Source organism: Oreochromis niloticus, linkage group LG11 (assembly GCF_001858045.2).
Source record: "Oreochromis niloticus isolate F11D_XX linkage group LG11, O_niloticus_UMD_NMBU, whole genome shotgun sequence".
Classification (NCBI taxonomy): domain Eukaryota; kingdom Metazoa; phylum Chordata; class Actinopteri; order Cichliformes; family Cichlidae; genus Oreochromis; species Oreochromis niloticus.
This window is the reverse complement of record NC_031976.2, coordinates 13,373,782-13,386,770: the sequence shown is the minus strand read 5'-3', so window position 1 is coordinate 13,386,770 and position 12,989 is coordinate 13,373,782. Positions and strand designations below refer to the sequence as shown.

Genomic DNA, 12,989 nt, shown 5'->3' with positions numbered 1-12,989 from the left:
CAAGGTCGTCCTGTGAGCAAACTTTCGGTGCCCCCCTCCCCCCCCCTTTTTTTTCTTCCTCTCCATCTCTTTCCATCATCCCCTTTGAAGTTATGTCCAAAAGGCTGTTATTATCTGGTATTAATAGATGCAGCCCCAGGAAGACAAAATCAGCTATTGATAATTGCAAGGAGTATACGGCAGCTACTGTATCGATCGGCGTGTCCTCCACTCCCCTGGTACTGAGAGATAAGGAGACACACTCTTTAGAGCAATATAATTTCTTTTGACCTATCTGCTTGCTACAGACTTATGATGAATAGCCAGAGTGGCTGAAGTCCTTTATCACCAAAGTTACCCCCTTGATATAATATTGATTCTTTATAACTAGCTCGCCACACAAAAATCAAACTGTCCACTTGGCCATCATCATCATCAATATCATCACAAAGGCGGAGGAATGAAGATCCCCCGCGCGTCTAAAGGCGAGCCGTTACAATCTCCTCTGTAGGCCTAATCTTTATTTTGCTGATGATGAAAGGAGAGGGGAAACGAGGCAAGGTGCCATTTAAGACGCGGTGCCATTTAATCCGGTATAGACTACACATACACACACGCGCGCGCACACTTATAGAGAGAGAGGGAAAGAGAGGGGGTGTCCAGACAGGGCTGCCGAACAGCTTTGGAATTCACATGAAAAGTTTGATTTCCTCTAAGCTTCACGTAACCCCAAGAGCCCCTGTGATTTTATATAGCCTGATATGACTTCATAAAAAAATAAATTACCAAGTCAAATATTATTGTTCTCCAATTTACTGCAGTGGACGAGCAAATAAATAAATAAATACGTTTTTAAAAAGCCATTTTTTTTGTTTTATGGCACTGCGGATACCGGATGCGCCTCGGAGGTATCCTTTAACCTCAAAGGCTGCTTCGCTGCAGAGCTGGAGCCCCACCGAGGCTATTACAACGGGGGCCACTCTCTCTATTCTCCGAGAGAGGAGTGAGAGTGCTGCTGGTGCTGCTGGTGGAAGAGGAGGAGGAGGAGGGGGGCATGGTGGCGGAGGAGGGTGGGAGAGGAGGGAGAGCAGAAACGTGTAATCACCCAAACAACCGTTTTTACCCGTTTCACCCCCTCTGGATCTGTGTCGCAAGGTGAGAAAAGGGCTGCTTGGGCTTCCACGCTGGCCCTCGCTGCATCACAAAGTGCACAGGCAGACTTCGGTAACAACTCCTCTCCTCTATTCTTACACCCTGCAGTCCGCCGTGAGCCTGTCTGCCTTTCACTGCGGATATCGTGGAGGGAGGCCGGAGCGTGAAGAAGACACCAGAGAGGTAAAAAAAAAAGAAGAAAATAAGACTCCCAGAGTTTGAATTTACTGCTTCGCTTTGGTCGCTGTGCATCACTGTATAATAATAGCTTTAAAGTTATCCGTTACATATCTTTAAATAGGAGGATCTAAGAAATTGAATTTTTATATGTGTGGTTCAGGTTGTAAAGCATGTGATTAGACCGCTAAAGTGGCGCAGTATGAAAAAAAAAATATGCGTGCGTTGCGTCGGTGTCCAATCAGACGTCTTTGCGCCGCCGCAACTGGTGCCAAGACGCATTTACACACACCGCAGGCTACTGTAGCAGCCTATAGCAGCCTATGGCATAATCCCAGGGCTTCATCTGCACCAATCAGAGATGAGATGGAACTTTTTCTGCCACTCAATTACAGCGTCTCTGAAGGCAAACCCAAACAATATTTATATTGTTTCATTGTCTGCGTACGCTTTTGAAACAATCTATACTTACATTCTGTCTGTTGCTAAACTTGTACTTTATTCCTTGTAATTAGTCCACGAATAATTTACAATTTAGCAATGATTTCTTTCCAGTCTTACAGCTAATAAATACAATTATTACGTTTTGGCAAATGCATTATTAATAGTAGAATTTAGCGTATTTGAAGTATAATAATACTACACATATACAGCATCATTATGATGATTGTATTTTTTGGAGTATGGTCACTATAGAGGTTTTAATAATCTTGTGTCCTAGAGTTAATTTCTGCAAATATACTTGTAAATGTATAAAGTAAACACATGGTTATCCCCACCACCCTTTATCCTTATACTACTTATACTGCATTTAAAAATTAATTATTTTAAAATGAAAAAATAGGAGCACAAGTTGTGTTCTAAAGTTTATTGTGGCATGCAGAGCTGTTTGTATGGGGTTTTTTTAAATTAAGTTTTTTTTGAGGGGGGGGGTGTTCAGAGAGAGACACTTCATGTGCAGCTTTAGCAGACATAGTTTTTGCTATGTGCTACACATCTTTTAGTCGGATATGTAAACGCACACATACTTGCACACGATTTGATACATAATTGTGGACATCATGCATAAGTAATGGCTGTTGTAGCCGGGACTCTAACTAAGTGGTAACTGTCTGTGATCCTGCTCTGAAAATTGAGTCTTGTGCTCTCACACTGATCGCACAATCAGAGATCAGGCGGCACATGAGTCTGCTTGATAGAACCCAACCATATATTTCCAGTTATCATCAGGACCTGCTCATCGTGCTTCATTTGAGCCAAGCTGAGATAAAATGTGACAGGCAGCTTGTACCTGAGATGAGTAAAATTTGATCTGACTGGTCCAATCAGGTTTAATTGAAATGAATTGAATCAGCCCATTTCTTCTGCTACTGTAATTAAATTAGTAGCTGGGCCGCAATTGGACGTCGAGTTGGCACTTGAGAGGAGATGACAAAATGCTCATTGCTGCCGCCAAAGGACTATGTGTCAAATTTGGTGTGAAAATGCTGTTTGACACACTGGCATAAGCTGTCGCTTTGCTCGAAGTGTGTACAAACAAACACGCTGGGATTATCTCCCGGACTGAGCCACTTCCTCGTGTGAATGAAAAAGTGTGGAGATATGCATGCAAGTCATCAGAACAAATTAAGTGTGAAAGCACATTTACTGCATATAGAGTGCAGCAACATTTCTGTTATTGCTTTATAGCCCCCAAAACACCTACATGAATGCCAAAAACACTGACACTGGCTTGCCACTGCAGGTCTTACAAGGTCTGAAATGAAAAAGGAGTCACAGACTCAGAGTCTGAAACCTATGGATCTCTTGAAAATTAAAAATTAAGAATTAACACGAGAAAAAGTTGAATAAAATTCTGCAGCATGCAGAAATAATAACACTGTCGGCGTGCAATAAAACTGCAGTGCTCGTAGATCGGTTTATATTGGTGTAAGCTTCCTCAATAAAGATACATGTGAGAACATTATTGCACTTTGATGTTTGAATTGGAGGCCTTGTGTCAAATATCTCCTGTATCAACCGGGCCCACCACTCAGGAGGGGAAGAGGTTTTACTGCTCCAAGGCCTTGGTCATCTGTGGCTCTAATGCCATTTCCAAGAACAATGAGCAGAAAAAGGCTAAAGCCGCACTGATGACACTTAATCTCATTGGAATTCCTTGTCAGGTTTGACCTTGGAAAGATATTAGCCACTCGACAAGTGACTGTGGGCGAGGGGAGGGGCTGCGTGTGTGTCTGTCTGCAGTTACTGTGCGATTGTAAGTTTCTATTTAAGTATACAAATATCCTTCCCTGTGCTTTATCGCATATCATAGTGGCAAAATCATTTTCACTGAACTTGAAATCCATTTCAGGTTTACAAGTGCAGCGTGAGCTTTTCTACCGAGTGTGTCTGCGCAGCGGTGTAGCGGTCGTGATGCGACTGTGGGGTTGTTTAGAAAGAGATTATCCATATGCATGTGAGCAGCCAGAAACCAGACCATTGGGCTGCAGGGATCTGTGGTCCAGTGATGTGTGTGCCACATTGTCTGTTCAATACAGGCCTCTAAATTTTTAAACAGCATCAGTTACTTCATACTGCCATTGTTTTGGCACCATTTGCCTTGCTTAATCCTGGCACATATCTGTGCTATCTTACAGTGCAGAGGTATGTGTCTGTGAGAGTGCGTGTCGGTGTGGGACGCTGAGAGATTTTGTGTCATTATGAGTAGTTTGCGATTAGAAGTGTGTGTGTGTGTGTGTGTGTGTGTGTGTGTGTGTGTGTGTGTGTGTGTGTGTGTGTGTAAATATCTGTACAAATTTGTGGAGCGAGATAAAACTTAAACGCACTCATTTTTACACTGTGCCTCTGATATTCCACATTCTCACAAGTGTGTGTTTCTGTATTTTACTCCCAAAGTGACTGCTTTCATTCAGTCCACAGTGTTGCATCAGTTTGTTTCAGCTGTTCCCACTACAAAGATGCATACAAGGTGAGGTTGCTTGCAAACAGCCTGCAAGCATTAAAAGCAGCATTTAGAATCAAAATGATATCCATCACCAGAAAGCAGAGGTAAAGCTGAAGAGGTCCCGTGTTGCCACTTTTTGCAAAAAAAACCAACCATTCCTGACTTTTTCCTTTTAAGTACTGGTATCTAAATAGATGCGCATTTGTGCATGAATGTGTTTCACAGACTGTTTTCAACTTAAGACGTAGAATAAATTGGAAGTAAATATGTTGCAGCGTTTGTCTCAGTGATATCAGACTCCAACACACGCACGTCCCAGAGACATAAAAAAAGCAAAGCGCTGGTAGAACATTACTGCTGTAAAGGAGTTGCATGTTGTGGGGAAGATTCCTCAGTTTACCGTTCTGGATGCACCGTTATGTCAACAGACCTTCAGTCTTTCTCTTTCTGTCTCCAGGGAGAAATATTTGCACAGGGAACCCTTCTCTGTATAGTGTCTATAGTATTCACTTCTTTGTCCCCAACGCTGACTTATTTATGGCAACCCGCTAATGAGCTATACGGTCTTTTGTAGTGAGAGACAGCATGTGTAAACATTTAGATTTTTTTTTCTCCCTCTTCAAGTACAAGGCGAGATCCACCAAATTAAAAGGCACAAAGTGAAATGAAATCGCGGAGCAACCTAACACCTGATCAAATACAAGGTTACCCATGCAGTGTTTTGTGTTTTGCCGTGTTAATGCCCTATGTTGCTATCAGTCTGGCGTGTGTTTTGGAGGACTGCCAGCCAGAGGAGGAAGAGCACCTATTTTGTGGAGAGGTAATTGCTACACAGTAGCCTCTGATTGCCAGGAACTTTCACTGGGAACGGCCCCGGCTCCCTTTTCACTCGCACCGACAGCCTGATTACAAATCATCTTATTGATTTGATGAGTGCAAGATGTTTGCTAATAACTGTTCTCATACCATCTGTTAATCTTTGTTGTGATTAAAGAGGTAATCCCAATACCCATTATTCCCAATGACAAGAGCGGGGGGATCGTTCTCTTACACAAGCTTTAGTCCCTGGCAGGCCAGGCTGGGCTGAAAGGGAAGCTCGGGAGAGGGGGATGGGGGTGCAGTACCTAGGATATCAGCGATCTCCGAATGCAACTGAGAAGTCTGCGCCACCTTCCACATAACAAACACGATACGAAAATAAAAGGGGGGGAAAGAATTACATCCCTGCTAAAAATCCATTACCTCGTGTAATCACGCAAAATGATTTTTCTTAAATATGATAATAAATCACAGGCTGGATCAATAGCCTGCAGACCAACTGCTATGCCCTGATAACGTATCAATCAATATTTAGTATTTAGTATTTAGATTTTAATTAATACCTTGGTGGGGCTCGGAGCCCGTTAGCACACGAGAGAAATATAATCTGTGATAAAAATAGACCAGAATAAATACATTTCCAAAAGCAAATGTGCTCCTGTTAGCATTTGCACAGTAGCCCCTCGTATCTGTCATCGATCAGTCAGTTTCTCGGTTGTGATTAAGGACCCTTCAAAATCAAGCTTTGTGTGTGTGGAGGTGTGCGTGTGTGCATGCATTGCATAGAGGAGGGATGGACGTGTGCGTGGGTTCACGTGGAAACATTTTCATCGATCGTTCTTGGTAAGGCTGAGCTTCTGAAGCACCTGATCCAAACTGTTCATACACAGAAGATCAAGCGTGAATGATGTGTTGTGTTACATGTGAAAACATAAGCAGAAATCTGAATGTGAATATGCTACCAGAGGCCTTCTGGTTTATCAGTAGTCTGAGATATGTTATATATTGACCAATCATGTTTATGTATGCTACGTTTACATTGTTTGGATTTGCTAACATGCATATCTCAAAGAGTTTGCTATTGCCTGATGATTAAAATATATATTTGTTTGCTTTTCACAAAAAATGACCAGCAGACAGAGAAGTAAGTTTACAGCTAGTTGATTAGGGCAAATACTTGAGTTAAAAAAAAGTTATCATTCTTGGAAAAGACTCCAAAGATAATTGCGATTTCATTGGGAGCCTGAGCTGTTAAAACGTGTCTGTGTGGGAACGATGTCTGCAAAGAAAAAGCTCCTCAAAAACTTCTGCTAGAAAAACCGCGGTTAGTCTGTGTAACTCACAATCTATTAGTATGTGTGAAGTTCCCGTTTGAGTTCACCAGTGTTGTTGTGGGGTGCAGTGATGGACAAACTTTAGTTTGCGATGGCTGCGGGTTTGCTCACCCATACCTTGGCTCTGTCCATTCCCAAACCGTGATCTTTTCCTGAAATCTACAAAGGAATTTTGTTGCATAAAGAGAACAAAACAGCCAATGATTAGGAAAGCAGTTAACAATAAGAAAGAAAAAACCCACACTGATTTAAAATAAAGCAGCACTAAGAGAGACAGAAAAAACCCCACATTTCCCACATAACATGAGACACAATCTTTGGTCTCCTGGTTGGCAGTTTTATAATTTATTCCACTTCCACTCATCCTGCCTCCTTGTGTGGCCTTTGGCACTCTTTAGGGAGATCTTTGTTTCTCTTTTAGCAGAGTTTGCTCTGGATGTTGAGTGTCGCCATGCTAGTGAATCACAGCACCTAAAGACACTTTGGTGTGTACAACACAGACACACCAGCAGCTTCAGCAGAATGGCAATATTTAAATGGGGATAAGAACAGGTGGAAATACCATGCAGACTATTTTTTCCCCAGCACTAAAACTAGTAATCCTAATCTTAATACTCCTGCATCCTTACAGATATCCTGCATGCAGTAGCTTTAAACACTTTAATTGATGCTTCCTTGAATTACTCTGGAGCATACAGTAAGGAAGTGCAATTAATCAAACGATGTCCTGTTCTTACAGAAACACTTAAGCAAATAGTTTCAAACTGATGCATTTAAGTCATTGCTTCTCGAATTTGCACGCGGCGGCCCTTTTGTAATCTTTCCTTAAGGTTTTAAGTGTTGAACACAGGACTGCCAACCGTTTTTCAATTGGATTGACTCTTGTGGCATTTGTAATTGGAATCCTTTTGCTTTATAAAGAGATTAAAATAGTTAAATATAGAAGCAGAAGGGCAGAGTTTGACCATCAGGATGTGCATGGCTAACACAAGATTAATAAGACACATAGATAAACAGGATTCAGCGCTAATCCTCCTTCGAACTAGTGCATTTAACTTGACTGGTTTGACTTGTAATCTGATGACGCGTGTCTTTCCTTACTATGTATTTTCTTAGTTAAAAATGCACAAATTATGATTCATGTATCAGGTATGTATTTACAACTAACTAACTATATGATGTCAAATTGAGTTTATCAGCATGACATTTTGTCTTGTTTGAAGATCAGCATTTAGTTGTGCCTTACAGATCATATGAAGAGGAGACTGAAGGGCTCTACAGATTTTTGGCTGGAGGCTGTGGTAGTTCTCAGGTCCCTGGAAAGTCAGTCGGGGATGTGAGCTAACAGGACATGTGCGTGTTGCTCTGGGCTACGGCTGGATTTAAGTGTCTCAAGGCTGTCTGCTGTCTAACCCAGGTTAACAGGATATTAGGCCACAGCAAGTGATGGCCCAAGTGGCTGGTCTCTCATTTAAGCTGATCCCTGACACACACGTCCAGTGTCACTTTGGCACATACTGTAGGACACGCGCATAAGTCAAGGTCACACCTTTGCCTGAATCTTTTTCATGTTTTAATATCTATTCAATGATCATTTCTTATCAAAATGATGAACCCCCAGACACAGATAAGTTCCTCTGACGTGATAAGTCTGATTCAGTATTTTCCCACACTCCACAGCCATCAAACTGCAGTTATCACTGTTGAGCTTGAATATCAGATCAGCTCCGTGCTAAAGCTCACACACCATGAGACTGGACTGCATGGGCCAATCCCCATTAATCCCTTCTTACTGTTAGGTGGACAAGGTGCCAAGGAGGCCCTGTGTGGGCTGGCAGTGGGTGTATGTTAGCAGAGTGAGTCAGCTGCTGCCGGAATTACTGTAATTGAATTAGTGTATGTGTGGTAGTACACATTTATAACAGTTAAAGTGATGGCATGTAAAAACACTGTAAAATTCACAAACTGTGTATCATCAGACTACATATTTAAGACTTTCTCGGCATCACCAGCATGTGGATGAGGATTTACACGGACCAATCATTAGTAATACTGTGAGAGTTTGTTGATTCATTGTAATGACTGTAAGGTTATCATTTCCCTCCTTTACATGCAACCTGATTAAAGATGGGCTTATTAATGTTTACTTAAAAATAAATGAAGAAGTATTAGTATAAATATTTTTACCATTATACATAGTTAAACAATCTTAGGGTTACCATAAGCTCTGCATAGTATTATATTTTTTTCTTTTTGGATTTTTAAGCTGGCTGTGACTTTACAGTTTGCTGAAGTGTCACTGCCATCAATCAGCCCCATTTTCAACCATTTATACAAATGCATTTACCAACTATATATATATTTTTTTTTAATTAAAAAAGCTCTTATATTTTGTTTTATGCTTCCAAAGATTAATCACCCAGTAAAGTGAGTAAGAGTCTAGCCCTAAAAAATAAGATATAGCTGTTAATGAACTTTATATCAGTGTTGTTGCAGACCAAAGAAAAATATACAGAATTTATACAAAGTGGAAAATAAAATGTGTCATAACTTTTTGTTTATGTGAGGAAACCTGTAAATCATTAGGATGTATTTGTGTAAATGTAAATACACAGATTCTCTGCTACACCAATGAAAGTTCAGAGTCCTGGTCTGCAGGATTTGTGTTGATCAGGTGCCTCTGGCATCACATTTGGGGCACTGGATATGATTATGGGTTTGCTTTTTCAGCATGCAGGATTAATGTTGGAAAAAAATATATTTCAACCCAAACCCAAAAGGAAAAGCAACTCCCAGAGTAGCTTTGTTTAAGTCTTGGATAGCATTGGCGCACGTTAGATGCGTTCAGCTGGTGGGAAAAAAATTGTTTAAGGAGTGTTTTGCTTGAGCTTAGTACCTTTGCAAAGATATCGTGGCAATAGAAAATATTTACAGAAAATTGCGAGAACAATATTTTGCCTCTGATTGTTGAGTCGGTGTTTTGTTAGAGAACAGTTCACAAGCCTAAGCAGAAGGGTCCTAGTTTAATTCAAACTCATTTCTCTCTCTCCCCCCATTTGCTTTTTTACATTTTTATTAGAAAACAAGAATGAAAAATTATGTTTCATTAATTTACATGTGAGATTTCTGAAAAAAAGTCTACAGCTGAAAACTAAATTAAGAGAAAAGAAAAGCAGAGAAACTGAAAAATTGAAATAATGCTGAAGCAGAGGATGAAGATGGTGGAGGGGGATGACGGACAGTTGTGGAGACAGGGTTGTTAGTTTATGTAGGCTGCGGGCTGACTCGACTGGAAAATTTTGATCACTTTAATTTACTATATCCAGGGTTGCCTCTCTCCCTGTCCAGCACTTTTATCAAGCCCTGTGAGCCCGTATTGATTTTTTTATTTTCTGCCCAGGATAAGAAGACAGAGAGTTAGGGAGCTCTGGTGAATGGAGAACTTTCCTCAGATTGCTGCTATTCTCCAGCTTATTGCATCCTGTCGTTTGTAGTTTCAGATGATGTCCAGTACGCCACGGCTGCTCCAGCCAATAAACAAGGTGACTAACAATGGAAGAGGGCCAGGAATGAAGAGAGGGAGACAAGCTAACCACCACACCACACACAGCTAGAATACAAGGGCGGAAGAGGACATTTTATAGCTAGAATTTGCCTTTTTTTCTTTTTTTTTACAGCTATGTTGAGAGGCTGTTTTTAAAACGTACCATTATGACTATACTGAGGTATAGAAAGCTCATGTCATGTGTTTTATTTTTATTTCAGTCGTTTTAAAATCATTTTTTTTGGCATAAAATTTTGTCATCATATTAAGCTAAGCTCTGTGAGGCAGGGGCATGATTTCTTAGGGATTTCTTAGCTAGGACTACAGCTGTAAAACATTCAGCTTAAATGTAGTTTCGCTAAATCGTGGTCATTTAGGATCTAAAATAGCAAACCTGTTTTTCCTTGGACAGCTGAGTATTATAATCCTCCCCGACCCCTGAAGACAAGATACAATTTAACATTTTTTAATATATTTATATATATCTATATTCTTGTTACTGTGTTTCTCCCAGAGCAAAATTAATTATCACCTTTGCCCCAAAGAAAAGGCAATTAAAAAGGAGAGCTAATGGTTTTTCCTCTAAAAATGAAACGGGACAAAGGTTTTGTTCCCATTTCATTTTTTTAATAACGTGTGTATCAGACAAATTGTTGCATAAAATCTTCTGATTTTCTTTTAATTTTTTTGCTTCTTTCTTTCTAGTGGCTCTATTTTTGCATTTTCATATGTTAGCGTGTGTGTGTGTGTGTGTGTGTGTGTGTGTGTGTGTGTGTGTGTGTGTAACTGAGAGAAGAGAAAGTGGGTGGGAGAGAGAGTAAGAGAGAGATTAGTGACAGTCTGATAAAAGATGTCTCCAAAACCCTAATTAAAATTGAATACCCCTGCGAATGCAAAGCAACATGCAATCTGCAGGTATTTCATTTAGAGCAACTATCTCAGCGCAAAGCTGCTTTTTTATGTCTTTCTTCATTGCACACAAATAGCTATACCCAGTTCATTTTATTTTTCACACTTCCACATCTGTCGCCGTCTTTGTCAGACCACACAAGCTTGCCCTTCTGTCCCTCCCTTGATGTAAGACAACACTGATAAAACAAAATCAAGCTGAGGAACCTGCAGTTTGTCCCCTTTTCCCCCCCGAAAAGGCTTTCAAGGTTCAGCTCATTAAGATACTTAAAAAACAGAGAGCTTTCTAATGAAACTGTGAGCAGTGATATTTTGATAATGCAGGCAGCGCTTCTAAAAAGGATCTTCCTCGCCTTTATTTCTTAACAAATACCTACGCTGATAATACTTTGATATCTATGGCGCATCTATTTGTCAGCAGCAGATTTTAGAAACTGATTGGAAAGAAAGTCAAAGCATTAAACTTTGACCCGACTCGTTTCGGAAATAAAAAATATGTAGACAGTTACAGTGAGCTTGATTGGTTGATGGAGATGTGCGCTTATGGTAACCATGTGAAATAACGAGCGGGATTGATTTAATTTACAGATTATATCTGGTTGTTTCTCCTGTTCTGTCTTCAATGAAAAGTGCGTGTTCACAGTTCCTAAATCCTCACATTGCCTGCTTGTTGCATCATTTAAACTGAGCCTCTTCCTCTGTCTTTTTTTTTTGTGAGTAAGTTTTGTGTGTAAAACGAGAAGACCTATTGCACTGTACAGCTGAAAACCGCCTTTGAGATATGACCTGTGTTGTGGCTGCAGTAGCACTTTCACTTCCTACTGTCTGGACTCAGACTGCCGGCCATGTGATCTCAGTTTAGAGGAATCCACACACACTTGCCAGTGTCATCAGCAACTGGTGGCATATGGTTTACCCAGCGGTCAGACTCTTCAACTAGTTATTAGCTAGTTATTATTATTATTATAATCCGCTAGCTATTTCATTTGTTTGTTTTGGTTTTTTGACAGGACATTTTTTATTTTGGGTTTATTTGTATGTTTTCTCCAGGTTCTTGGGAAACCACCTTCACTTATGAAACAATTCTAATGTTATAGTAGCAAAAAAGAACTAATCAAAAAGAGAGTTCAGTCTCAATAACTAGAAGCAATGCAAATATAGGTCATAAAAAAGTAAATATTTAGCTGAAAATAGGGGAAAACGTTGAATGGGAAATGAAAAATGATCTTTAACCAGGCCAGGTTTTATATGTTTTGTCATGAAAAAGCACGAGCTGCACAAACAACAACTAGGCTGCAACAGCCTTAGTGCAAAAACATACCAGTATCCAGGATCTCTGGGTTTTCAAAAACCAGGAGTGCTTAAACATTGCTCAAAGCTCACACCTATAATCATTTTTACTTGGCTGCCTGCCCATAATGCAGAGGAAATTGCTCTGGCTTAAGCCGCCGTTTAGTCACAAGGATATGGTCAATTTGGTACTCTGCCAAAGCCATACCCCTGAGTCATTTTACTGTATGTATTTTTTGTTATCCATTCCCAGAACAGCAGTTGAATCATACAGCACATAAATAATCCCCAGCACAGAGTTGAAAGTGCTGAACAATAAATGTGTCTTCGACAAGTGCTTGTTTTCCCCTAACCCCACAGAGCAGGCTTTTTTAACCTCCTCATTTTCCATGTAGACAGTTATTAACTTCTCAGATGATATCTTGTCATTGTTAACTATTGATTCCCGTCATCATTAGAGCGTCTAATAACGAGGCTCTTGCCTGGACAATTTTCGTATATCTGCCAGGAGTGACAGTCCCGCGTGTTAAAGACATGTTTACTTCACTCCGGGATCAATAAATGCTGTGAGCCAGCATGAGACAGTATAGGCCCTTACCAGTGTTATCGATGCACAGTGTATCACATTATGAAATATACGTAGGTGGAAGCTGCCCACAAGATTAAGGAGTCCTCATAGATCAATGAAGAGTATGAGCATTAATATGTGCTGCTACTTCCATCCCCTGGACACCATAGGTTATTTTTGCTCTCAGGCTGAACACCGATGCACGTGCTTTTGCGTGAACTGGGAGAATTAGATTTGCTTACCGGTGTTACAATCCAATATCTATCATTG

At 40.4% G+C, this 12,989-nt stretch overlaps 1 long non-coding RNA gene across 1 annotated transcript in view; it reads left to right on the top strand.

Annotated features, from left to right (window-relative positions):
- Nucleotides 1-522: 522 nt before the first annotated feature.
- Nucleotides 523-12,989, top strand: part of LOC102082467 (uncharacterized) — a 58,959-nt gene continuing 46,492 nt past the window's right edge. Inside the window, exons 1-2 of the long non-coding RNA XR_001224222.3 lie at nt 523-1,134; nt 1,240-1,314. This is a non-coding gene — a long non-coding RNA (uncharacterized LOC102082467). The remainder of the gene's footprint in view (nt 1,135-1,239; nt 1,315-12,989) is intronic.